The 27,180-nt window shown below is 45.8% G+C and overlaps 1 protein-coding gene across 1 annotated transcript in view; it reads right to left on the bottom strand.

Moving 5' to 3' along the window:
• Window positions 1–27,180, bottom strand: part of RSPH9 (radial spoke head 9 homolog) — a 109,866-nt gene that overhangs the window by 44,982 nt on the left and 37,704 nt on the right. The window lies entirely within an intron of this gene.

The following is a 27,180-nucleotide window of genomic DNA, read 5'->3' as shown; positions in this document are numbered from 1 at the left end:
TACCGTGGGACCCTCGAGTGTGTCCCGCGGTAGCGCCTGTTTAACGTGTGGTTAAGCACACATTAGTGTTTACTGCCACTTAGTAAAAGGGCCCCTTAATTTGCCTACGATAACTAATATCCAACAATATTACTGTCCATGAGTTTTCAAGAGCTCATAAATCTGTTCTTCACACCCAGCCATTAATATACTGTGAAAGTCAAAGGCCAAATGAGTTATCCTGAATTTGAACATGCTGTGCAGCTTGGATGGTCCTCTCTTCCAGGAGGGACAGTTACCCTAACACTAGCGTTAATCAACAGAAATCTTGCAGAAGCCAGTGCTGAGTTTCTCTCATCTGGAAGGGGACTGAGCTAATTCTGGGAGGGCCGAACTGCTTAGAAAGCTGTCACAGCACTAGACTGAGAAGGCAATTTGGGACATTGGATTAATCCTTTCATTGGCTCTGATCTGCATGGAGCTGCAGGAAGACAGCCAGTTTCACTTCTGCTTCCCAATTACAGTTCGGATTTCAATAGCAGGTGTTTGGTCCTTCTTCCCCACTGTCACACCAAAATCAAATTAGCATTAGACAGCCACAACCACTACAAACCCCAAATGTAAAATTCTGTCAGTTTCAAAAGTGAATTTTCAATCCAGGATAGAACTGCAGATGTTGCTTGAGAACCGTAGGACAGAGCACGTGAACTTCTGTAATGAAAATACAAATATTGTACAACTGTACGTCTCGTGAATAACAAAAACTAAAGCACTTATTTTTTCTAGGCAGAGAATACTGTGGAAATCAGAAGCAGCAGGATTGCACCACTTTCTCTTGGTCCCACCCTGCTGATGGGAACACATGTTTATATTATGTAATCCGGCCTCTGCACTAAATGATTTCAGCTCCCCTTCTAACCAAGGCAATGATGTTTCACAGCTGAAGAGATGACAGAAACAAAAAAGGCAAGAGCAGTCTTATCCTGTGGCTGCAGTGTCCTTCTCCAGATTGTCAGCCCTACAAAGCAGTGAGGTCCAAAGACAGTGTAACAGTACAGGGAAGCGCACTGCCATATGACGCTGCAGCGCACGCGACCAGGAAACGGACTGCCATATGACACCGAAGCGCACGGGAGCAGGGAAGCTCACTGCCACATGACACTGAAGCGCACGGGAGCAGGGAAGCGGAACTGCCACATGACACTGAAGCGCACGGGAGCAGGGAAGCTCACTGCCACATGATACTGAAGCGCACGGGAGCAGGGAAGCGCACTGCCATATAACACTGCAGCACAAGGGACCAGGGAAATGCACTGTCATATGACACTGCAGCACACAGGAGCAGGGAAGTGCACTGTCATATGACACTGCAGCTCATGGGAGCAGGGAAGCACAGTGCCATATAACACTGAAGCGCACGAGAGGAGGGAAGTGCACTGCCATATGACAATGCAGCGCACAGGAGCAGGGAAGTGCACTGCCACATGACACTGCAGCAAACGGGAGCAGGGCAGCGCACTGCCATATGACACTGCAGCGCACGAGAGCAGGGAAGCGCACTGCCATATGACACTGCAGCGCATGAGAGCAGGGAAGCGCACTGCCATATAACACTGCAGCGCACGAGAGCAGGGAAGCGGACTGCCATATAACACTGCAGCACAAGGGACCAGGGAAGCGAACTGCCATATGACACTGAAGCGCACGGGAGCAGGGAAGCGGAACTGCCACATGACTCTGCAGCGCACGAGAGCAGGGAAGCACACTGCCATATAACACTGAAGCGCACGGGAGCAGGGAAGCGCACTGCCATATAACACTGAAGCGCACGAGAGGAGGGAAGTGCACTGCCATATGACACTTCAGCGCACGGGAGCAGGGAAGCGCACTGCCATATGACACTGCAGCGCATGAGAGCAGGGAAGTGCACTGCCACATGACACTGCAGCGCACGGGAGCAGGGAAGCGCACTGCCATATAACACTGCAGCGCATGAGAGCAGGGAAGTGCACTGCCACATGACACTGCAGTGCACGGGAGCAGGGAAGCGCACTGCCATATAACACTGCAGCACAAGGGACCAGGGAAGCGAACTGCCATATGACACTGCAGCGCACGGGAGCAGGGAAGCACACTGCCATATAACACTGCAGTGCACGAGAGCAGGGAAGTGCACTGCCACATGACATTGCAGCGCACGGGACCAGGGAAGCGAACTGCCATATGACACTGCAGCGCACGAGAGCAGGGAAGCGCACTGCCATATAACACTGCAGCGCATGAGAGCAGGGAAGTGCACTGCCACATGACACTGCAGCGCACGGGAGCAGGGAAGCGGACTGCCATATAACACTGCAGCGCACGAGAGCAGGGAAGCGAACTGCCATATGACACTGCAGCACACGGGAGCAGGGAAGCACACTGCCATATAACACTGCAGCGCACGAGAGCAGGGAAGTGCACTGCCACATGACACTGCAGCGCACGGGAGCAGGGAAGCGCACTGCCATATAACACTGCAGCACAAGGGACCAGGGAAGCGAACTGCCATATGACACTGCAGCGCACGAGAGCAGGGAAGCGCACTGCCATATAACACTGCAGCGCATGAGAGCAGGGAAGTGCACTGCCACATGACACTGCAGCGCACGGGAGCAGGGAAGCGGACTGCCATATAACACTGCAGCACAAGGGACCAGGGAAGCGAACTGCCATATGACACTGAAGCGCACGGGAGCAGGGAAGCGGAACTGCCACATGACTCTGCAGCGCACGAGAGCAGGGAAGCACACTGCCATATAACACTGAAGCGCACGAGAGGAGGGAAGTGCACTGCCATATGACACTTCAGCGCACGGGAGCAGGGAAGTGCACTGCCACATGACACTGCAGCGCACGGGAGCAGGGAAGCGCACTGCCATATAACACTGCAGCGCACGAGAGCAGGGAAGTGCACTGCCACATGACACTGCAGCGCACGGGAGCAGGGAAGCGCACTGCCATATAACACTGCAGCACAAGGGACCAGGGAAGCGAACTGCCATATGACACTGCAGCGCACGAGAGCAGGGAAGCGCACTGCCATATAACACTGCAGCGCATGAGAGCAGGGAAGTGCACTGCCACATGACACTGCAGCGCACGGGAGCAGGGAAGCGGACTGCCATATAACACTGCAGCACAAGGGACCAGGTAAGCGAACTGCCATATGACACTGAAGCGCACGGGAGCAGGGAAGCGGAACTGCCACATGACTCTGCAGCGCACGAGAGCAGGGAAGCACACTGCCATATAACACTGAAGCGCACGGGAGCAGGGAAGCGCACTGCCATATAACACTGAAGCAAACGAGAGGAGGGAAGTGCACTGCCATATGACACTGCAGCGCACGGGAGCAGGGAAGCGCACTGCCATATGACACTGCAGCGCATGAGAGCAGGGAAGTGCACTGCCACATGACACTGCAGCGCACAGGAGCAGGGAAGCGCACTGCCATATAACACTGCAGCGCACGAGAGCAGGGAAGTGCACTGCCACATGACACTGCAGCGCACGGGAGCAGGGAAGCGCACTGCCATATAACACTGCAGCACAAGGGACCAGGGAAGCGAACTGCCATATGACACTGAAGTGCACGGGAGCAGGGAAGCGGAACTGCCACATGACTCTGCAGCGCACGAGAGCAGGGAAGCATACTGCCATATAACACTGAAGCACACGGGAGCAGGGAAGCGCACTGCCATATAACACTGAAGCGCACGAGAGGAGGGAAGCGCACTGCAATATGACACTGCAGCGCATGAGAGCAGGGAAGTGCACTGCCACATGACACTGCAGCGCACGGGAGCAGGGAAGCGCACTGCCATATAACACTGCAGCGCACGAGAGCAGGGAAGTGCACTGCCACATGACACTGCAGCGCACGGGAGCAGGGAAGCGCACTGCCATATAACACTGCAGCACAAGGGACCAGGGAAGCGAACTGCCATATGACACTGAAGCGCACGGGAGCAGGGAAGCGGAACTGCCACATGATACTGAAGCGCACGGGAGCAGGGAAGCGCACTGCCATATGACACTGCAGTGCAAGGGAGCAGGGAAGTGAACTGCCATATGACACTGCAGCACAAGGGACCAGGGAAATGCACTGTCATATGACACTGCAGCTCATGGGAGCAGGGAAGCAGTGTCATATGACACTGCAGCTCATGGGAGCAGGGAAGCACAGTGCCATATGACACTGCAGCACACAGGAGCAGGGAAGTGCACTGCCATATGACACTGCAGCACAAGGGACTAGGGAAGTGCACTGCCATATGACACTGCAGCGCATGGGACCAGGGAAGCACATTGCCATAAGTCTGTTTTAGGGTAGAGTATACTCTTAGAGAACTGCTGAGAAGTTTAGTTTCTTTTAATGAAAAACATAATATTTATTTTGATAATTCTGTCTGCCAAACTTGGAATGAGCTGGGTTTTGTCTGTCCTGAAAAGCTTCCAGGTCTGGTCTCAAAGGGAAAGGAGGAGGTAGGGCGTGGGAGGGAAGGGCATGGGAACTGAAGTCTTTGGATGTAAATTCACTGTTCCAAGGCCTCTCACCCCTCCTGAATACACTGTCTATTGCTAAAGCAGAATCTGCAGCTACTGCACAGGCTCCACAAACAGCTAGAAACTTGCTTTGGGAGAACTGGGTATGTTAAGCACCTGGAAATCTAGCTTGGACCACCTTCCAGTCAGCAGCAATGACCCCTCACATGGTAGAGAGTTTATCAGTCATTCAGATTTTTACCCAAGTTAATGGCAGTTCTTGCCTGGATCACTTTTATCAGTTTCTCTTATCTGTACTGTTGTACAAAAAAAAAATCAAAAGGCTTATGGTATACTACCTTTAACACCACTGAGAAGCAGGAGTCCGTACTTAACATTTTTTTATTTTCATTTCATTGATGGTTTGTTTCATTTCTTTAAAGTAAAAAAAAAATGTGGGAAATGAAAACACAAACCCCCAAAAAACAAAGAAAAAAAGTCTGACCCCTCCCCTCCCAAGCCATCACTTAAATCATTTTAAAAAGCCTCTCTCCCAACCTCCCCATGTGCTCCCTCTTATCAGATGTTGGCAGAGCCTGTTCCAAAATGCAGGAGAAATGCATGTTTATGCACCAGGTGTGAGCCGTATAAACTTCCATTTTAGAAAAAGAAATGTATAAAAAAGCACATAATCAATTATCTTTGCGACCTTGAAAACATAACTGGTTATTATCTCAGTGCTGTCACAGTGACAGTTTCTTTTGCAAGTTTAGCATGGGGGGGGGACACTAAAACCACTTGGGGGATTAAGGGGGCAACTCCCCCCCATTAATCCTTCCAGTGAAGTGCAGCTATTTACCGAATCCTAAATGTGCCTGGAGCGTAAGGCATAGAAGTTTAATCCTCTTCTGAAATGGGGACTAAATATTTATGAACGTTTCATGCTCTTCTACTGCCCAAGACCCATCCAGGCCACACCCCCTTGCCATTTGCAAGCTATCAGGTTTGATACGAGCATATCCTGGCTTTATAATACTGGCACTTAGACGCTTGTGCAAGATAAACATTTAAGTGCTGATTTATGCATATATCAAATGGGAATAGAGCTTGTAAAATGAGGGCCATATTCTTCTTAGAGCAGGAAGAAGTCCATTTGGCTCCTTTCCTGCCATTTTTGTCAAAATGGCTGACTTGAACCACTACTACTACTTATCATTTCTAAAGCGCTACTAGACGTACGCAGCGCTGTACACTTGAACATGAAGAGACAGTCCCTGCTCGACAGAGCTCACAATCAAACAAGAGATAAGGGAATATTAAAGTGAGGATGATAAAATAAGGGTTCTGAACAAGTGAATAAGGGTTAGGAGTTAAAAGCAGCATCAAAACCAGCACCATTTTGTTCTATGGAATGTTGTGAACGTTTTCACTTGTTATACATGTGCATAAGTACATAAGTAATGCCACACTGGGAAAAGACCAAAGGTCCATCGAACCCAGCATCCTGTCCACGACAGCGACCAATCCAGGCCAAGGGCACCTGGCGAGCTTCCCAAACGTACAAACATTCCACACATGTTATTCCTGGAATTGTGGATTTTTCCCAAGTCCATTTAGTAGTGGTTTATGGACTTCTCCTTTAGGAAACCGTCTAACCCCTTTTTAAACTCTGCCAAGCTAACCGCCTTTACCACGTTCTCCGGCAACGAATTCCAGAGTTTAATTATGCATTGGGAGAAGAAAAATTTTTGTTTTAAATTTACTACACTGTAGTTTCATCGCATGCCCCCTAGTCCTAGTATTTTTGGAAATCGTGAACAGACGCTTCACATACGCCTGTTCCACTCCACTCAATATTTTATATACCTCTATCATGTCTCCCCTCAGCCATCTCTTCTCCAAGCTGAAAAGCCATAGCCTCCTTAGTCTTTCTTCATAGGGAAGTCGTCCCATCCCCGCTATCATTTTAGTCGCCCTTCGCTGCACCTTTTCCAATTCCACTATATCTTTCTTGAGATGTGGCAACCAGAATTGAACACAGTACTCAAGGTGCGGTCACACCATGGAGCGATATAACGGCATTATAACATCCTCACACCTGTTTTCCATACCTTTCCTAATAATACCCAACATTCTATTCGCTTTCTTAGCCGCAGCAGCACTCTGAGCAGAAGCTTTCAGTGTGTTATCGACGACGACACCCAGATCCCTTTCTTGGTCCGTAACTCCTAACATGGAACCTTGCATGACGTAGCTATAATTCGGGTTCTTTTTTCCCACATGCATCACCTTGCACTTGCTCACATTAAACGTCATCTGCCATTTAGCCGCCCAGTCTCCCAGTCTCGTAAGGTCCTCTTGTAATTTTTCACAATCCTGTCGCGATTTAACAACTTTGAATAACATTTTTCATACAGATTTGAAAACATGTAAAACAAGAGAAAAAGTTCACATGGCCTACAGTAATGCAAAATCAATGAGCTTTCCAGAAAGCCAGAGCTAAGTTGTGCACACATCCAGTGGCGTAGGAAGGGGGGCGGTCCGCCCCGGGTGCACGCCGCTGGGGGGGTGTCGTCTCCGTTGGTTCCTTGCTCCCTCTGCCCCGGAACAGGTTACTTCCTGTTCTGGGGCAGAGAGAGCAAGGAACCAATGGAGCCGACGCAGCTCCCAGCGACGTGGACTCGGGGGGGGATCGGCCCTCCCGCCCATCCCTCGCTTCTAAAGCAAGCAAGCAAGTAAGAAAGAATGCGCTCCGGGGGGGGGGCACAGTGCTGCACCCGGGGGGGGGGGCGCAGCAGCGACCCACCCTGGGTGTCAGCCGCCCTCGCTACGTCACTGCACACATCAGGAATAAGCAGAAGAGATGGGCTTGTGGTCCTTTCTTTTCTTGTTTCCTGTTCCCAAGCCTGCTAAACTGAGAAATGGCTCACTAGAAGAGTTTCATGTTCCAAGTATAAAGTTTTCAATCCCACTGCTTACAACAATCTGGCTATGCGAGCAGCAGTGCCAGGGTTGCCTCCTCACTCATGCCAACCCAAATACATTGATCCGGGAAAGTGGAAATACAGATCCAGGCTGCTGTAAAATCCTAAGCACACTACAAGCATCATTCACCAAAAGTATTTTAGGGAAAGAAGACGTCTTTTAAAATTCAAGACACCAGGTCTTGGCCTCATATCTGCTATGATGGCTTAAAGATCCTATTTTGCAAAAGGTTATAAAACTGCTCCTTAACTGTAATTTTGCATTTTGAATTTTTACAAGATACTATCTGGTTATGTAATATCTAGTACTGGCATGCCTGTCCTGTGCCTGTCCACCTTGATTTATTTTTCCCGAGAGCCCAGATATAATTGAAAAGGAACCATTTCCAGAGCTGACAGAGTGTATCAGAGTTCCTCTGTGTGCTAATCTTGAAGCTTTTGGCGATACGCATCTATGTCCACGCCAGGGAGTGAGTGTGCATGTATGAAGCTCCTCTGCATAACTGTGTGTATTGGTCTGTCAGGGGGTGGGTGTATAAGGCAATCGAAGAGGCACAAAGCTGCATTACAGTCATACTAGAAGCAAAAGCACCTCAGTCAGAACAGACGAAGAAAGGATGAAAAGAAGATTGAGGCGTCAGAACGTAAGCCATGCCGAGTCAAACCAGGGTGCATTAAGCCCAGCATCTCATCTCCAACAGTGGCCAGTCTGTGTCACAAGCTCATGGCAGATCCCAAAATTAGATCAGTCCCACCCAAAACATATAAATGAAATGTTTCATGAACATTACGCACTGTTGCTTACCCATAATAAGGTTCTGCGTAGACAGCAGGGGTACTCAGCTCAGCAAAATCTAATTTTAAGATCCTTCTAAGCATTCATGTGGGATTCCTCATGCTATGGGATCCCCTCCTCTCTCTCTCTCTCTCTCTCTCTCTCTCTCTCTCTCTCTCTCTCTCTCTCTCCTCAGTCCATAGCAAAGTTGAGATAATAGGTTATTCTTTTTTTTTTTTTTTTTTTTGAAGGGATGGAGGGAGGGCGAGTGCAACAGTATACTCCTGCTGCCTACAGAGAACCCTCATTACAGGTAAGCAATTTCTCTGCAGACAAGCAGGGGGATGCAGCTCCACTCTAAGGTGAGACCCAAGCACAGGCCAGGTTTGCTATGGAGATTTAACTGGCCCACGGTGAAAGCTGGGTGGAGGATGACTTCTGGATAGGTTTAAATTGCAAAAAGGTTCAGTAGAACTGCTTGCCTGAACGCTGCATCTTGTGCTGACGAATGGTCGAGGCAGTAATGTTTACTGAAGCTATGTACTGATGGAACAAACAGAGCAGAAGCTTCAAACCTCACAGATGTGTGTACAGGCAACAGTCAATCAGGAGTAAGCAAGTAAAAAAAAAAAAGGAGGAAACCAAAGCTTATCCAATGAACCAGGTCTTTATTGCCTCAGAAACAATGTAAACCAATTGTCGAAAGGCTCGATTGCCTATGTACTCATGGCTATGTGGCTGCTCTGCAAAATTAGGTTTGCTATAGTGGTTGCTGTTGCCCCGAGCTGGTGTGCAGTGGGGGGATGGTAGATTAGCTTTCACGTTACAAAAAGGAAATACGGTCTGCTATCCAGCTGGAAAGAGTACGTTTGGAGACTGGTATTCCTGGTGTGTTGGCATACAAAACGGTTGTGATGATTGACGGAAACCCTTCGTACCCTGGAGGTAATGAAGTAGGGCTTTCAGCTTGGAAATGGTGAGGTGGGGAAAAAAAACAAGGGTAGTAACATGGTCTGGATTAGGTGAAAATCCAAGATGGCCTTTGGAAGACATTTAAGTTGCATCCCGAGCACAACTCTGTTGTGAAAAAATTTCAGTATAAAAGGGGATGATGCACCAATTCTTGCAACTCACTGACTCTTCTTGCTGTGATTATCACCACCAAGAAAAGCATTTTCCATGTTAAATGTTTGATCAACACTGAATCCAGTGGTTCAAATAGGTTTTCCATAAGCTGAGATAAGAGAATGTTGCGATCCCATGCAGGAGGTGAAAATCTTAGAGGAGGCTTTAGGTTTGTGAGTCCTCTTATAAAGTGAGAAATGAGGGGATGCGTGATGACTGATTTTCCCTGAAGGGGAAGGTGAAATCTGAAATGGCAGCTGGCTGGAGATGCACAGATTATGTTTTGAGGCCCAAGTGTGAGAGATGAAGGAAAATGGTAGAGGCTATTATTAAAAACAAAATTACAGAGCACATCCAAGGACATGGATTACTGAGACCAAGTCAGCATGGCTTTTGTGTGGGGAAATCTTGCCTGACCAATTTACTTCAATTCTTTGAAGGAGTGAACAAACATGTGGACAAAGGGGAGTCGGTTGATATTGTGTATCTGGATTTTCAAAAGGCGTTTGACAAGGTACCTCATGAAAGGCTACAGAGGAAATTGGAGGGTCATGGGATAGGAGGAAATGTCCTATTGTGGATTAAAAACTGGTTGAAGGATAGGAAACAGAGAGTGGGGTTAAATGGGCAGTATTCACAATGGAGAAGGGTAGTTAGTGGGGTTCCTCAGGGGTCTGTGCTAGGACCGCTGCTTTTTAATATATTTATAAATGATTTAGAGATGGGAGTAACTAGCGAGGTAATTAAATTTGCTGATGACACAAAGTTATTCAAAGTTGTTAACTCGCGATAGGATTGTGAAAAATTACAAGAGGACCTTACGAGACTGGGAGACTGGGCGGCTAAATGGCAGATGATGTTTAATGTGAGCAAGTGCAAGGTGATGCATGTGGGAAAAAAGAACCCGAATTATAGCTACGTCATGCAAGGTTCCACGTTAGGAGTTACGGACCAAGAAAGGGATCTGGGTGTCGTCGTCGATAACACACTGAAACCTTCTGCTCAGTGTGCTGCTGCGGCTAAGAAAGCGAATAGAATGTTGGGTATTATTAGGAAAGGTATGGAAAACAGGTGTGAGGATGTTATAATGCCGTTGTATCGCTCCATGGTGCGACCGCACCTTGAGTATTGTGTTCAATTCTGGTCGCCGCATCTCAAGAAAGATATAGTAGAATTGGAAAAGGTGCAGCGAAGGGCAACTAAAATGATAGCGGGGATGGGACGACTTCCCTATGAAGAAAGACTAAGGAGGCTAGGGCTATACAGCTTGGAGAAGAGACGGCTGAGGGGAGACATGATAGAGGTATATAAAATAATGAGTGGAGTGGAACAGGTGGATGTGAAGCTTCTGTTCACGCTTTCCAAAAATACTAGGACTAGGGGGCATGCGATGAAACTACAGTGTAGTAAATTTAAAACAAATCGGAGAAAATTTTTCTTCACCCAACGTGTAATTAAACTCTGGAATTCGTTGCCGGAGAAAGTGGTGAAGGCGGTTAGCTTAGCAGAGTTTAAAAAGGGGTTTGACGGTTTCCTAAAGGACAAGTCCATAAACCGCTACTAAACGGACTTGGAAAGATCCAAGATTCCAGGAATAACATGTGTGGAATGTTTGTACGTTTGGGAAGCTTGCCAGGTGCCCTTGGCCTGGATTGGCCGCTGTCGTGGACAGGATGCTGGGCTCGATGGACCCTTGGTCTTTTCCCAGTGTGGCATTACTTATGTACTTATGTACTTATGTAAAAGGATAATTTCTGGAGAACAAGAGTTTAAATTAACCTTCTGCAACTTTGCTCACTGAGAAAAACATTTCCATTTTAATTGGCAAGATTTTCTTGTTGATGGTTTCCATTTAGCTAAAATAACTTGCCTTACTGGTTCAGATAAGTGGATGGAATCTACTATGTCCCTCTCGATCTCTAAGCTGTAAGAGATAAGCTCTGAAGATTGGGATATGCTTCATACCAAGTGTAAAGGATCTGTGAAGGAAGCTCCTACTGCAGATCAAGCGATCCCTCCAGGTCAGCAGCAGACGGACTGCTTCACTGTTGGGCTATCGGTTGGAACATTTGGGGAAGGACACCCGGCTGTGGAAACAGGCGTGGGAATGCTTGTTTCTCTTGTGCTTCAAACATCTTGTCGCCTCCAATGTCACATAAAACACTCTGTCCAGCAACAGCCAAAGTTGTTTGGGTCCAGAGCCCATAGTAGGGCATCAGACCAAAGGATTGTAATCAAGTGCCAGAGGAGGTCATGACAGCGCAAAATGCACTGAAAGCCCCGGGGGCGGTTACCTTGGACGCTATCTGGGAAGTCCTGCAACATCTTCAAACTACAGGTTTCCAAGTCCTCAGCTGAGGTAACATCTTTGGTTGTGAAAGTAGATCAGTTGTCTAAAGTAGTGGAAGAAGTTAAAACGGACTTTTCTGTTCAGAAGAATTTGATAAATAATATTGTTAAAGACCTTCAGGAGTTTAAATGCGTGGTGGCAAATTTTAAATTTTCCAAAACCCCCTAGTGTTCTATCTTTGGAACTCTTTAAGAAATACCTGGTTGCTTCAAAGAAATCAAGGGAGAGATGGATTTAAATTTAAAAGTAGCTCAAGAAGCCTCTATGGATCCTGTGCAGAAGGAATGGATCCTCAGGAGCTTAGTCGAGATCGGGTGGCAGAGTCGGTGGTGGGAGGCGGGACTGGAGGTTGGGAGGCAGGGATAGTGCTGGGTAGACTTATACGGTCTGTGCCCTGAAGAGCACAGGTACAAATCAAAGTAGGGTATACACAAAAAGTAGCACATATGAGTTATCTTGTTGGGCAGACTGGATGGACTGTGCAGGTCTTTTTCTGCCATCATCTACTATGTAACTATGATCTAAGAAATATATTACCAATTTTAGAAGAATCTTTTGGTCTTGAGAGAGAGAGAGAGAGAATAAACTCTCTCAGCTGGAACCTCCCCTGGCACGATATCAGTAATGAATGAGCCAGACCAATGAAATGCTTTCCCTCACTTAACGTGAACTATAAACCAGCCCTAATACAACACCTCCCACTCTAATGGGCCATTTAATCCCTTCAGTGTCACAGTTTGTAATTTGTATATCCATTTTTGTTCTTTTTGATGTAGGCAATGAGAAATATCCCCCCTATGTCCAAATCTTCACTACCCTAGCTGCAAAAGACTCAAGTACAAATCAATTTACGGATCCAGCTTCTCCTATATAAGTACGCAACTGTGGAATGCACTACCGAAAGCCATAAAAACAACGTACAACCACCTTAACTTCCAGAAATCACTAAAGACCAACCTGTTTGAAAAGGCATACCCCACTGACTCAACTTAAGTGCCTGAACCCAGCAACACAACGAAACCAAAGCCCGTAATGAACACTATATAACTCTTCTCTACGATTCTCCTAATTTTGCAACACATAATCTCCTTCGATAATCACATCACTCTTTATTTGTTTTCATCACTGGAGGTGGCTAACGCCTCATGGTACTACGTAAGCCACATTGAGCCTGCAAATAGGTGGGAAAATGTGGGGTACAAATGTAACAAATAAATAAATTGTCCATCAATTGTTCAATGGCCATACATCGCAATTGTTCAAATGAATATTGCAAAGTCACGCAGTGTTTCACCAGAGGCATATGGATTTTCCCAGTAGTAATACAATGTTTGCGTTCAATCAGTCTGGTTTTCAGCATACATTTTGTTTGACCTATATATTTTGTCAATCAGATGTCTGGTCAGATAGATCTATTCAAAATTCGGGACACTTTAAATGCGGCCATTGTGTCATCTGTAATGTTACAGAAGAAACTTCTAAATTTTGGGATGATGTTTATAAGAAATGGATTTACATTAAATGTTCCATATCCTGTACCTCTAAGGCAGTAATGTATCTTATTACTTGCCCTTGTGGATTAAAATATATAGGTTATATATTTGTTATCCAGGCTATCCGCACGTTTACTTAAGTCAGCCTTATCAAGGTCGTGCTGGATAACTCATTCCTTGAAGTGTTCAAATGCTGACCGACATCATCTATCTTTTTATGTACTCACAACATCTGCTAGAAGGTCTCATTTAAGGCTCTCCATAGTTGATTTTAAGTCTACCATTCAGATATGGATATCTGGCTGGCCCGTCCCTATTGGCAAATCGAGCGGCTGGTCCTTCTCTAGCATTACAGTCTCAGGCGCCTTAGGCGGGGAAGCGGCAGAGGATGCAGCCTGCACCATCTTGGCTGCACCTCGCTCCGATGCAATTTGTGCTTGATAAGCGTAGGTTTTAAGATCTGTCTGCGTCCTACGACCGGATATACCACTGGCCGATATCTGCTATTGTTCACAAGTGATCCAGCCCGATCAAAAACTTTTCTGTGGAGTTGCTAATGAAGGCTTATTTCTCAGAGTATGGAGGAGTTCGTCGACTAGACTGCCATCCGCTAGATGAAGTCACTTCCCTTCTTTATAGTCACTATTCTATATAGATGTGTGTCTAAATTTTTCTGCATGGATCTGAAAAGGGGGTGTGGCCAAGGGAGGGGCATGGGTAGGTCAGGCGTGGTTCTAGGATTTGCATGCAGTGTTATAGAATTTGGGGAATCTGAACTTAATTTAGGTGCAGAGATTTAGATTGTATATTTCCTGGTTGGGAAGAGTTCATTCAATTCGGGGACAGGGAGGCATGGGGGTGCCCAATTTTTGGTTCTACTGGAAATGTGAGTGTGATAAAAGCTGAGTTAAGATGGAACAGGCGTTTGTGGGGGAAACCCCGCTATGGGTGCTGCCATGGCTGTGTGGGGCACTTATGGGAGGGCGTTTATATATTATTAATCCTCTTCTCAACCAGATTCTCAAGCTATGGCAAGGGGCAGCCTCCTCTCGGGTCACGCTTATTTCTCAGCCACCCCCATTTGTTTTGCTGAAGGGTTTCCCCTGGGGCTGGTGGACTGTACTGATGGCATATGGAAAGGAAGGGGACTTTGCACTTTGGGACAGCTGTGGGAGGAGGGGGAGATTGTGGATTTCTCTGCGCTTGTGTTGGGACACAACTCCTTTCCTTATAGGCAATGTGGACTTTATCCAACACTGAACTAAAAATGAGTTGTTGCTATCGATTTCTCCACTTCAGCAAGCCATGCAAGGGCTTTTGTAGCCGGGGCTTTGCTGACCCAAATAACATCCCCCTCTAAGTATGACAGGCTATGGGAGGAGGCTTTGGGAGTTCAGTATGAAGCATGGGGTTAGGAGGTGATTTATAGAAATCTGTTATGGGTCTCTATCTCCCAACAGTCTAGCTGAGAATGCTTATCACTGGCATCTCACTCCGGTGCGCTTGAAAGCTATGTTTGGGAGTGGATCAGACCTGTGTTGGCGAAGCGGTGGAGGTCAGGGCACTTATCTTCACATTTGGTGGTCTTGCTCCAAAGCTCAGCAATATTGGGGACAGGTAATGGACTTGGGGATTCGGGTACCACCAACGAAGGCTGGCTGCTTGCTCCATTTTGGTCCAGCAGAACTGCGGGTGAAGAGTTGTTACTTAACACATCCTATATTCACGACGGGTCGCTTAATGCTGGCATCTGCTTGGAAGCAACAGGAGGTCTCCTCTCTCCTTCAAGTTCAGTGTAAGGTAAATTTTGTATATCTGATGTCTAAACTTACTGCTATCTGTAGAAATAGGCTCCCTCAGTTTCACAAAGTTTGGGAGGCTTACATGGATTAGCTAGAGAGGTCGTCCGGGTAGCCTGAACTTGTGGGAACAACCCTGTCTCACACAGGTTCCACACAGTATTCTCTGGTTGCTTCCCTGAACACGTGTGTATGGAAGGGAGGGGTGGGGTGTTCCTGAGTGGTTGTTAGCACTGTGAAGCCAACACCCACAGAAGGTGATCCACCACTGTTTGTGTGTGTTAGCGCTGTGAGCCATGTACTGAAGAGTGACAGGGGGGGAAGGGTGAATTTCTTTGTTTTCATTGCTTTATAGTATTAAAAAAAGAATAGCGACTATAAAGATGCACACGTAAATTCCAATTATTGTCAATTAGTGCCAATAATTGATTGTTAGCACCCAATCAGCGCTAATTGGCTCATTAAGCAATTATATTGCATGCATGGCCAAATCTGTACATAATGTATAAATGGCACCGTTTCTGATGCCCAGATTGCTTTAGTGCTTTGCACAGTCCTCCACAGTAAGAGTCTGAGCAGGAGCAGTACATGAGGGTGTTGCACTACAGCAGTCGCTCTGCTGCCCCAGCCATGCCCCCTGACCAACTGCTCGGCATTCCTGCTCCTGCCCTGGTTAGGTGCAATGCCGGCACCCCAGTCCCACAGCTACTGTCCACTGGAAGACTGTTTCCAACAGGAGCAATTATGAGCAGTGTACTGCATCCAGGAATGAAACGAAAGGGTTGAAAATCCAGGACAGACAAATGTGTTTGAAGGAATGCATTGGACTGCTTGCTATGAGAAGACAAATGTAAAAACCCAGTACAGGCAGGAATGTTACAGCCAAGCTCAAGTATTTTGTGATGACTATTTCTCCATCTGTGAACCAAGGCAGAAGAGACTCATAAATCCTTCTGCTGGCATCTCCCAGGAGGTATTCCTCGGGAGGCACCGGGAGGATCCACAGCAATTCACCATAATGTAACACACTCCCCAGAAGTAAACCCTCAGTAAACTTCTCGGCCAATCAGACAGTACAATACTGGGGTTTGCCACATCGTTCAGCTCATACCCAAAAAAGAGGCTATTAGCTAGCCAAGAAATGTTTTATGTTAGTGCAATAAAAAAGGTTATCACCTTCTATTTTGGGATTCTTTTCTGCATTCTGTCTAGCTCTAACCAATGATGGCAGAGGCTGGGTGAATCCAACACCTGAGATGTCAAACTATAGGAAAGTGTTAGAATGTGTATATTAATTATGCACGTGAGATTGTAACCGCCTTGGTTAAGGCAGGATATAAAAATTTAAATACATAAATAAAAGGAAGCACAAAAAACTACAGCAGCAACAGCTGGTGAACTGCTTTAAACCTTTGAGAGGCACAGAATAAAACTTTCTCCTCAAGTCTTGCTGACCCAACTATATAAAACATATACACAGCACAGCATTAAGGCACAGGGAACAAATGTTTAGGAAGGGCCCAGTCAGATGTGCTAATTCAATGGCTTCCAAAGCACGTTTACCCTAGTTAGGATTATCATATCTGCTCAAAGGGAAAAAAAAGGACACATGCCCCGCCTCCTGTCGCACCCACCCTGTCGCACCCCTACCCCCTGTGTCACCACACCCTGCCCTGCCTCCGTCACTTTGACCCCCCCCCCCCCCCAAAGAAAGCCAGATTCCCTCTCTCCCCCCCCCCCCCCCCATGTAGATCCCCTCCCTCCTTTACCTTGGTGTGGTGCCCTGGTGGTCTAGTGACTTCTTCAGGGCATGAAAGAGCCCCCTCTTTTCTGCCCGGCGCGTCTGCAGACTGTCTTTCTCCCGGCGCCGATTCAAAACGGCTGCCAAGAGTTCACGTCTGTGGAAATCTCGCGAGGCCGCCGCTTGAACTCGAGACTGGCCGTTTTAAACAAGCAGCAGAAACGAGAGAATCAGCGGCAGCGGGCAGGAAAGCGTGGGGACCTTTCCTGCCCCGACGCAAGCCACTAGACCACCAGGGTAATCTGAGGTATGTGCAGGGAGGACATCCAGGGCTGGAGGAAAGGAGGATGGATGGTGTTGCGTGTGGGTGGGAGGGAGGGAGTCAAAGCCAGTTAGGGTGGTCTCTGTTTCCCCTTCCTCATGCAGCCTTCATCGCCATACACTCAAAACAAAGCAAACAAACCTATGAGCTGCTGCATTCACGTTGTTCTTTATTGCTGGTAGCACTTTTATTGATCTCACTTATATTTTCAAAGATACCAACGTGTGCAGCATACGGACGTACACAGAGGAAGTATAAGAACAGAATAACTTGAAGCAGATAAATGTTCGTCTTTTATGCTTCAAAAATTATCAAAAATTGTTTATAGTGCAAAGACAATTGCAATACACATGGTCAAAGAAGACAGACCTTGTTTCTAAAATAAAGAAATGTTTTTTTTCATAATTGATAAATAAAGTTTAATGAAATATTTTAAATGGTGAAAAAATAAGTAAAAAATAAATTATGAGGTTTTTATGACCAGTGATGAACGCCACATGCCCAGCTAAAGACGCGGAAAATCAAAAGTAAGCGTTCGGGCGTTTTGAGGTCTTTTCCTCGTTTTTTTTTAATAATTTTAAAAAAGAATTGTATATTGCCATAAAGCTTTACTGGACTCTTCATTACAGTTTTTGGATAACCACAGTTTTAGAGTTTCAGATCATTTCCACTTTTTGAAATTTACATTTATATCCCACATTAAACATGAATTAGGTTGAAACCTGGAAGAATTTAACATCTTTTTTTTTCCTGTGCCTATATTAAAAGAAAAAGATTGCATGTAGGAATTTGCTCCTTTTGTTTTGTGGATTGCAGTGGTATATTATAAAAATGCACTTGCCTTTTTTATTACTACTATTTCACATAAAGGTATTGAATAATAAGGAAAGGGTTTCCTTCATGCAGAAGTTCTGTCCAGCGTCAGTCTAAACGTGCCAACATTGTCCAGTTCAGCACAGTATTAGCCACCAAGTTTATACAAAGTTAATTATGTTGCCCCAGGCTGCTTGCTATGTGAATATTCTATCACTGTTTCATTATTGCTACCAAGTATTACATATTAATGGCATTTGCTTTAAACTTTGCTTTAATTCATTTATCCACTCCTTACATGCACATGGTTTTGCTTTTTAAACCCAAAGGTGAATCCTAAGGGCAGTTGAATAATTAAATACAAACTGTGTTGTTTCTGACTTTACTTGATTTGGACTGCTTTGGGTCCTGCTAATCTGTACATCTCAGTGGCATAGCCAGACTGCCAATTTTGGGTGGGCCTGAACCCAAAGTGGGTGGGCACAAAATTTTCTCTCTACCCCCCTCCCCCAGCAAAATGTAGTCACACTTTTCAGTGAGCTTTCAGAGGCCAAAACCTCCTGCCTCAGGTCAGTATAATGCTGTTACGATATCCTCTCCTGACCTAAGGAAGGAAGTATTGGTCTCTGAAACTTCATTAACACAGGTACCATATTACTTTATCCTAAATTAAAAATAAAATTATTTTCTTTACCTTTCTTGTATGGCCATTTACTTTTTCTCATTGTGTTGCTCCCAGTCTCTAGATTCTGCTTTCCTTCGTCTTTCTCTTGCCAGGGTTTTCCTGTCCGTTCATCACCTATGGCTTTTCATCTTTTCCTCACCCTTGTTCTCCACATGCCCCTTCCTCTTATTCTCCAGTCTTTCCCTACTCTGTCCTCTCCCTCTTTCCATCCAGCAGCTCCCCTCTTTCTCTCCCCATCCTTCCAGTGTCTCCCCTCTTTCTTTTGCATCCAGCGTCTCCTTTTTCTCCCTACCCTTCCATCCAGTGTCTTCCCTCTTTCTCTCCTTATCCTTCCACTCATCTACCCTCTCTCCTGATCCTTCCATCTAGTGTCTCTATCTCCCCTCTCCTTCTATCCAGTGTCTATCGCTCTACCCTTTTCTGTTCAGTCTCCTCCCTCTCTCCACATCCTTCTAGTTTCTCCCCTTTCTCTCTGCATCCTATCATCCATCTCCCCTCTTTCTCTCCCTATCCTCCCATGTCCAGCAGCTCTCTTCCCTCTAGTTCCTTCTTCCTCTTCCTTCCTTGTCCAGCAGCTCTCCAGCCCCTTCCTCCTCTCCCTCCCATGTCCAGTAGCTCTCTCCCTTCCCGCCAGTCCCTCCCATGTCCCAGCAGCTCTCCCTTCCCGTCAGTCCCTTCTTCCTCTCCATCCCATGTCCCAGACGCTCTCTCCCTTCCCTCCAGTCCCTTCTTCCTCTCCCTCCCATGTCCAGTAGCTCTCTCCCATCCAATCCCCTCCTCCTCTCCATCCCATGTCCAGCAGCTCTCTCCCTTCCCTCCAGTCCCTTCTTCCTCTCCCTCCCATGTCCAGTAGCTCTCTCCCATCCAATCCCCTCCTCCTCTCCATCCCATGTCCAGCAGCTCTCTCCCTTCCCTCCAGTCCCTTATTCCTCTCCCTCCCATGTCCAGTAGCTCTCTCCCATCCAATCCCCTCCTCCTCTCCATCCCATGTCCAGCAGCTCTCTCCCTTCCCTCCAGTCCCTTCTTCCTCTCCCTCCCATGTCCAGTAGCTCTCTCACATCCAATCCCCTCCTCCTCTCCATCCCATGTCCAGCAGCTCTCTCCCTTCCCTCCAGTCCCTTATTCCTCTCCCTCCCATGTCCAGTAGCTCTCTCCCTTCCCTCAAGTCCCTTATTCCTCTCTCTCCCATGTCCCAGACGCTCTCTCCCTTCCCTCCAGTCCCTTCTTCCTCTCCCTCCCATGTCCAGTAGCTCTCCCCCATCCAATCCCCTCCTCCTCTCCATCCCATGTCCAGCAGCTCTCTCCCTTCCCTCCAGTCCCTTCTTCCTCTCCCTCCCATGTCCAGTAGCTCTCCCCCATCCAATCCCCTCCTCCTCTCCATCCCATGTCCAGCAGCTCTCTCCCTTCCCTCCAGTCCCTTATTCCTCTCCCTCCCATGTCCCAGTAGCTCTCTCCCTTCCTCCTCTCCCTCCCATGTCCCAGCAGCTCAGCCATTTTCCCTCCAGCCCGCCCATCCACAACCTTCCCGCTGCCCTTTTGTCCCGCGGAGGCAGCGTTTCCTTCCTGCCCTGTCTTTTCCCCAAGCTCCGCTGCATCGCCCCAAGTGGAATCCTTCTTCTTTTCGGCCGTGACGCTGCGCTGCCGTTCACACAGGCAGCTTCGCTCCTCCCCCACCGCGTTCATCCGGCCATAACAGGAAGTGCATCAGAGAGGGCCAGAATGGACGCGGGGGAGGAGCGAAGCTGCCTGTGTGAACGGCAGCGCAGCGTCACGGCCGAAAAGAAGAAGGATTCCACTTGCAGGGACGATGCAGCGGAGCTTGGGGAAAAGACAGGGTAGGAAGGAAACGCTGAACGCTGCCTCCGCGGGACAAAAGGGCAGCGACAGCGTGCGAAGGATGGGCGGGCCTGGAGGGAAAATGGGTGGGCCTGGGCCCGTCCAGGCCCACCCGTGGCTACGCCCCTGGTACATCTGTTGTCTTAGCAGAGTATAGAAGAAAATAATTTATATTACCTTTACTAGAATTGCACTGCTTGCAAAATTTGGCTTTCTTGGGGGAGGGGGGTCAAGGTGACTGCGGCACGGCAAGGGCTGGGCGGGCCAGGAGCTGGGATGGAGGAGGTTACTTGCGGCGAGGACAGGCAGGGATGGGTTAGATTCCTGCAGGAATGGGTGGGGATGGGTTAGATTTCTGTCCCTGTGCAACTCTCTACTTCAAACTGCTTAAAAAACAAAAATTATTGGCTTGATATGCAAAGGATTAATGCTCCTAACTTTGAGAGTTATGCTCAGAAATTGGCCGCTTTGGAAATTTACTAGGGCAGAAAGCATAAACCTTTATTCAAATTTTCAAAGTATAAAAAGTGGGTAGTAACAGGGATGGATTTAGAGTATGGAAAAGAAGTTAGGAGCTTAGCACTAGACATATATTAGGCTCAGAGTCTAGGCAAATGAATGGCAGGCTTAAATTTAGCAGCATAACTTTTAAACTCCTAAATTAAGATGAATTTTTGCTCCTACGTTTGGCACAAATAGGCACAAATTTGGAAGCAGTGTTGTGAGAACAGTTCCAGAGAAGGAGAGATCTTCACTGGAAAGAATTTGCTGGGAAATTGTTTTTTTAAACTAGGGGAAAGGTAGGCTTAGAATTAAATAGGTAACCTCAGGAATTGATCTATTTTTGAAGTGCTCTGCTCACTTAGCACAGGAGTTTAGAGAAAAAAATGTTTTAGCTTATAAAGTCTCTGATACAGTTCCATAGGCTAGAATTTAAGAGGGATTTTTTTTACAGTTACTATAGTAATAGTATAAAACACAGCTAATAGGCACAGGAAGTCTCAGTTTAGACTTTAATCCCCTCCCACCCACCCCTGGCTTAATCTCTAATTTATAGGCCCTTTAAACAATTAGGAGGCAAAATATTTACGATTGTAAGCTCTTTGAGCAGGGACTGTCTTTCTTCTATGTTTGTGCAGCGCTGCGTACGCTTTGCAGCGCTATAGAAACGCTAAATAGTAGTAGTAGTTAATTAGGACATCTCTATCTGCCAGTAATTAGCTCTCAGAAATGGTCTACTTAGATCCATAGAGGGAACCTACTAATAGCATTAAAACAATAATAAAAATAATTTCTAGATACTAGCACAGCATATAACTAGAAATCTTAAGGGATATTAGTTTCTATATTCTCAATCCATTAGTAACTTAACTAGGAAATCACCAATAATAAGATGCAGGCAGCAGTCAAGCAGTGAGATGGGGACTATCCCAGTGGCAGAGCTACTGGTGGGTCTGGAATATTGTGTTCAGTTTTGGAGCCCGTATCTTGCTAAGGATGTAAAGAAAAAATTGAAGCGGTGTAAAGAAAAGCTACGAGATTGGTATGGGATTTGCATTATAAGACGTATGAGGAGAGACTTGCTGACCTGAACATGTATACCCTGGAGGAAAGGAGAAACAGGGGTGATATGATAAAGACGTTCAAATATTTGAAAGGTATTAATCTGCAAACGAACCTTTTCCGCAGACGGGAAGGCGGTAGGGCATGAATTGAGGTTGAAGGGGGGGGCAGACTCAGAACTAATGTCAGGAAGTATTTTTTCACGGAGAGGGTGGTGGATACATGGAATGCCCTCCCGCGGGAGTTGGTGGAGATGAAAACGGTAACGGAATTCAAAAATGCATGGGATAAACATAAAGGAATCCTGTTCAGAAGGAAAGGATCCTCAGAAGCTTAGCGGAGATTGGGTGGCAGAGCCGATGGGGGGAGGCGGGGCTAGTGGTTGGGAGGCGGGGCTAGTGCTGGGCAGACTTCTACGGTCTGTGCCCTGAAAATGGTAGATACAAATCAAGGTCAGATATACATATAAAGTAGCGCATATGAGTTTATCTTGTTCGCCAGACTGGATGGACCGTGCGGATCTTTTTCTGCCGTCACCTACTATGTTACTAACCTTCTCATAGGTATAGCACAGTATGCCACATGGAGCCACCTTAATATATATCTAGCTTTGAACTCAAATTACCACCGTTCATCTTTTGTTGATATTACAATTAGGTAACTTTTGGCTCCAAATGCAACAGTCTTTGCTAGTGTTCCATAAATCGAATCTTTGAGGAGCGAGCAGCTGCATAAAACCGTCCACCCTCAATCTTATTTGAAAAATAACTTGCATCAAGTGGAACAAATCCTCCCCAAAAAACAGCATGATGAACTTGATCACCACAACAGCTGCACGTTAAAGTATTCCAAACCGTTGTCTACACGGGAAACACTGGCATCCATGTGGCATACTGTGCTATACCTATGAGAAGGTTAACGTCTATTATTTGGATATGATTAGTGAGAATATTGGTGAGAGTGTGAGGGAGGTAGATGTGATTAGGAGAGGTGGATGAGTGGATGGCCATGTATCAGTAGCTCAATACATTTTAATTTATTTTGTGTATTGAAAGATTTAACAAAGGAAATTTGGCGTCTGAATAGTTGTTTATATTATGTGCATTGTAGCTAAAATACAACTATATTGAAATTTGTTGCATATAATTTGTTAATAAATTATGTATTAAAAAAGGAGGAAGGAAGGCCAAACGACAGCCGGCATAGTTAAAAAGTGAGGTGAAGGAAGTATTTGAGTTTTAAAAAATCCTTCAGAAAATGGAAAAAGGATCCAAATGAAAATAATTTTTTTTGTTACATTTGTACCCCACGCTTTCCCACTCATAGCAGGTTCAATGCGGCTTACAATTATATACAGGTACTTATTTGTACCTGGGGCAACGGAGGGTTAAGTGACTTGCCCAGAGTCACAAGGAGCTGCCTGTGCCTGCAGTGGGAATTGAACCCAGTTCCCCAGGACCAAAGTCCACCACGCTAACCATAAGAAACAGCATAAGGAATGGCAAGTCAAATGCAAAGCCCCTATAAGGAAGACAAAGAGAGACTTTGAAAAGAAGATTGCATAGGAGATTGTAAGCTCTTTGAGCAGGGACTGTCTTTTTGTGTATGGTGTACAGCACTGCGTATGCCTTGTAGCGCTATAGAAATGATAAGTAGTAGTAGTAGGAGGCAAAGCCACACAGTAAAAAGCTTTTTAGGTATATTAGAAGCAAGAAGCCGGCAAAAGACTCAGTTGGACCGCTAGATGACCGAGGAGTAAAAAGGGCACTCAGGGAAGACAAAAGCCCTAGCAGACAGATTAAATGCAATGGAATCTATGCGGGATGCAAAGAACAAATCATAAAGAAACTTCAAACTGACCAAAACACAGCAGCTAGGCTTATAGTTGGAAAAACGCGGTTCGAAAGCGCCAAACCCCTCTAAGAACAACTGCACTGGCTCCCAATCAAAGAACGAATCGCGTTCAAAATCTGCACTATGGTTCATAAAATTATCTACGGTGGAGCCCCGGGATACATGACAGACCTCATAGACATACCACCTAGAAACACAACAGGATCAACACAAACATACCTAAATCTCCACTACCCAAGCTGCAAAGGACTGAAATACAAATCAACTTATGCATCCAGCTTCTCCTACATAAGCACACAACTATGGAATGCATTACCTAAGGCCGTGAAAACAACGTATGACCACCTAAACTTCCGGAAATTACTAAAAACCAACCTGTCCAAAAAAGCATACCCCACCGACCCAATTTAAATGCTTGAACAACTGCAACACAACGAAACCAAAGCTAGTACTGGACATAAATTAGCTCTTCCCTCTATGATTCCCTAATGTGCCTGTCACACATGAACTTTATTCTACCACTACATCACTTTGTATTTGTTCATACCGGAATTGGCGATCGCCTTTACGGTACCATGTAAGCCACATTGAGCCTGCAATTAGGTGTGAAAATGTGGGATACAAATCTAACAAATAAATAAATGAATTCTTTGCTTCAATCTTCACCGAGAAAGATGTGGGAGAGATACCGATGCCAGAAATGGTATTCAACGCAGAGCAGTCAGAGAAACTGAATCAAACCTCTGTAAACCTGGAAGATGTAACAGGAAATCTGACAAATTGAAAGTAGCAAATCACCTGGACCAGATGGTATACATCCCAGAGTACTGATAGAACTATTGTTAGTAATATGTAATTTACCTTTAAGATCAAGAATGGTACCAGAAGATTGGAGGGTGGTCAATATAACACCAATTTTTAAAAAGGGTTCTAGAGGTGATCACGGAAATTATAGACTGGTAAGCTTGATGTAGGTGCTGGGCAAAATGGTAGAGACTATTATAAAGAACAAAATTACAGAGCATATACATAAATATGGATTAATAAGACAAAGACAACATAGTGAATGGAAATATTGCCTCACCAATTTACTACATTTCTTTGAAGGGGTGAACAAATGTGGATAAAGGTGAGTCGTTCGATATTGTGTATCTGGATTTTCTAAAGACATTTGACAAAGTACCTCATGAAAGACTTGAGAGGAAATTGGAGAGTCATGGGATAGGAGGTAGTGTCCTATTGTGGATTAAAAATTGCTTAAAAGATAGAAAACAGAGAGTAGGGTTAAATGGTCAGTATTCCCAATGGAGAAGGGTACATAAGAACATAAGAGTAGCCATACTGGGTCAGACCAATGGTCCATCTAGCCTAGTATCCTGTTTTCCAAACAGTGGCCAGTGGTAGATACTGGAATCTGTACTAGGACCACTACTACTACTACTACTACTATTTAGCATTTCTATAGCGCTACAAGGCATACGCAGCGCTGCACAAACATAGAAGAAAGACAGTCCCTGCTCAAAGAGCTTACAATCTAATAGACTAAAAATAAATAAAGTAAGCAAATCAAATCAATTAATGTGAACGGGAAGGAAGAGAGGAGGGTAGGTGGAGGCGAGTGGTTACAAGTGGTTACGAGTGGTTACGAGTCAAAAGCAATGTTAAAGAGGTGGGCTTTCAGTCTAGATTTAAAGGTGGCCAAGGATGGGGCAAGACGTAGGGGCTCAGGAAGTTTATTCCAGGCGTAGGGTGCAGCGAGACAGAAGGTGATAAGTCTGGAGTTGGCAGTAGTGGAGAAGGGAACAGATGAGAAGGATTTATGCATGGAGCGGAGTGCACGGGAAGGGGTGTAGGGAAGGACGAGTGTGGAGAGATACTGGGGAGCAGCAGAGTGAATACATTTATAGGTTAGTAGAAGAAGTTTGAACAGGATGCGAAAATGGATAGGGAGCCAGTGAAGGGTCTTGAGGAGAGGGGTAGTATGAGTAAAGCGACCCTGGCGGAAGATGAGACGGGCAGCAGAGTTTTGAACCGACCACTGCTTTTTAACATATTTATAAATGATTTAGAGATGGGAATAACTAGTGATGTAATTACATTTGCTGACAACACAAAGTTATTCAAAGTTGTTAAATCGCAAGAGGACTGTGAAAAATTACAAGAGGACCTTACAAGTCTGGGCATGTAAATGGCAGATGACGTTTAATGTGAGCAAGTGCAAAGTGAAGCATGTGGGAAAGAGGAACCCGAACTATAGCTACGTCATGCAAGGTTCCACATTAGGAGTCACCGATCAGGAAAAGGATCTAGGTGCCGTTGATGATACGTTGAACTCCTCTGCTCAGTGTGCGGCAGCGGCTAAGAAAGCAAATAGAATGTTGGGCATTATTAAGAAAGGAATGGAAAACAAAAATGAGGACATTATAATGCCTTTTTATCGTTCCATGGTGTGACCGCACCTTGTGTACTGTGTGTAATTCTGGTCACTGTATCTCAAAAAAGATACACTGGAATTAGAAAAGGTGCAGAGGACGGTGACGAAAATGATAAAGGGGATGGGACGACTTCCCTATGAGGAAAGGCTAAGAGGTTCTTTTACTAAGGCACACTCACGTTTTTTGGCACGTGCTAAACATTAGAGACGCAAATGCATTCCTATGGGCGTCTCTAACGTTTAGCGTGCCCACAATTTTAGCGAGCGCCAAAAACGTGAGCGTGCCTTAGTAAAAGACACCCTAAAGTGGCTGGGGCTGTTCAGCTTGGAGAAAAGTCCGTTGAGGGGAGATATGAAAGAGATCTATAAAATAATTAGTGGAGTGGAATGGGTAGATGTGAATCGCTTGTTTACTCTTTCCAAAAATACTAGAATTAGGGGGCATGAAATGAAGCTACAAAGTAGTAAGTTTAAAACAAATCAGAGAAAATATTTCTTCACTCAGCGTGTAATTGAACTCTGGAATTCATTGCCAGAGAATGTTGTAAAAGCAGTTGGCTTAGCAGGGTTAAAAAAGGTTTGGATAACTTCCTAAAAGAAAAGTCCAAAAGCCATTATTAACATGGCCTTGGGGAAAATCCACTGCTTATTTCTAGAATGTATTGTACTGTTTTGGGATCTTGCCAGGCACTTGTGACCTAGGTTGGCCACTGTTGGAAACAGGATACTGGGCTTGATGGACCTTCGGTATGTCCCAATATGGCAGGCGCTTATATTCTTTAACTTAGGAGGTCGGCATTTTCTGAATATTTGTCCCTATGTGTTCAATCTTAATCCTTTTTTTTGCAACAAGCAAATTTCAATGGGACCTTAACAATCTGCTGTGCCTCGGCAGCTAAA

The sequence above is a fragment of the Microcaecilia unicolor genome, chromosome 3 (genome assembly GCF_901765095.1).
Source record: "Microcaecilia unicolor chromosome 3, aMicUni1.1, whole genome shotgun sequence".
NCBI classification, from domain to species: Eukaryota; Metazoa; Chordata; class Amphibia; order Gymnophiona; family Siphonopidae; genus Microcaecilia; species Microcaecilia unicolor.
Note: the sequence above shows the minus strand (reverse complement) of the source record. Positions and strands in the feature narration are given on the sequence as shown.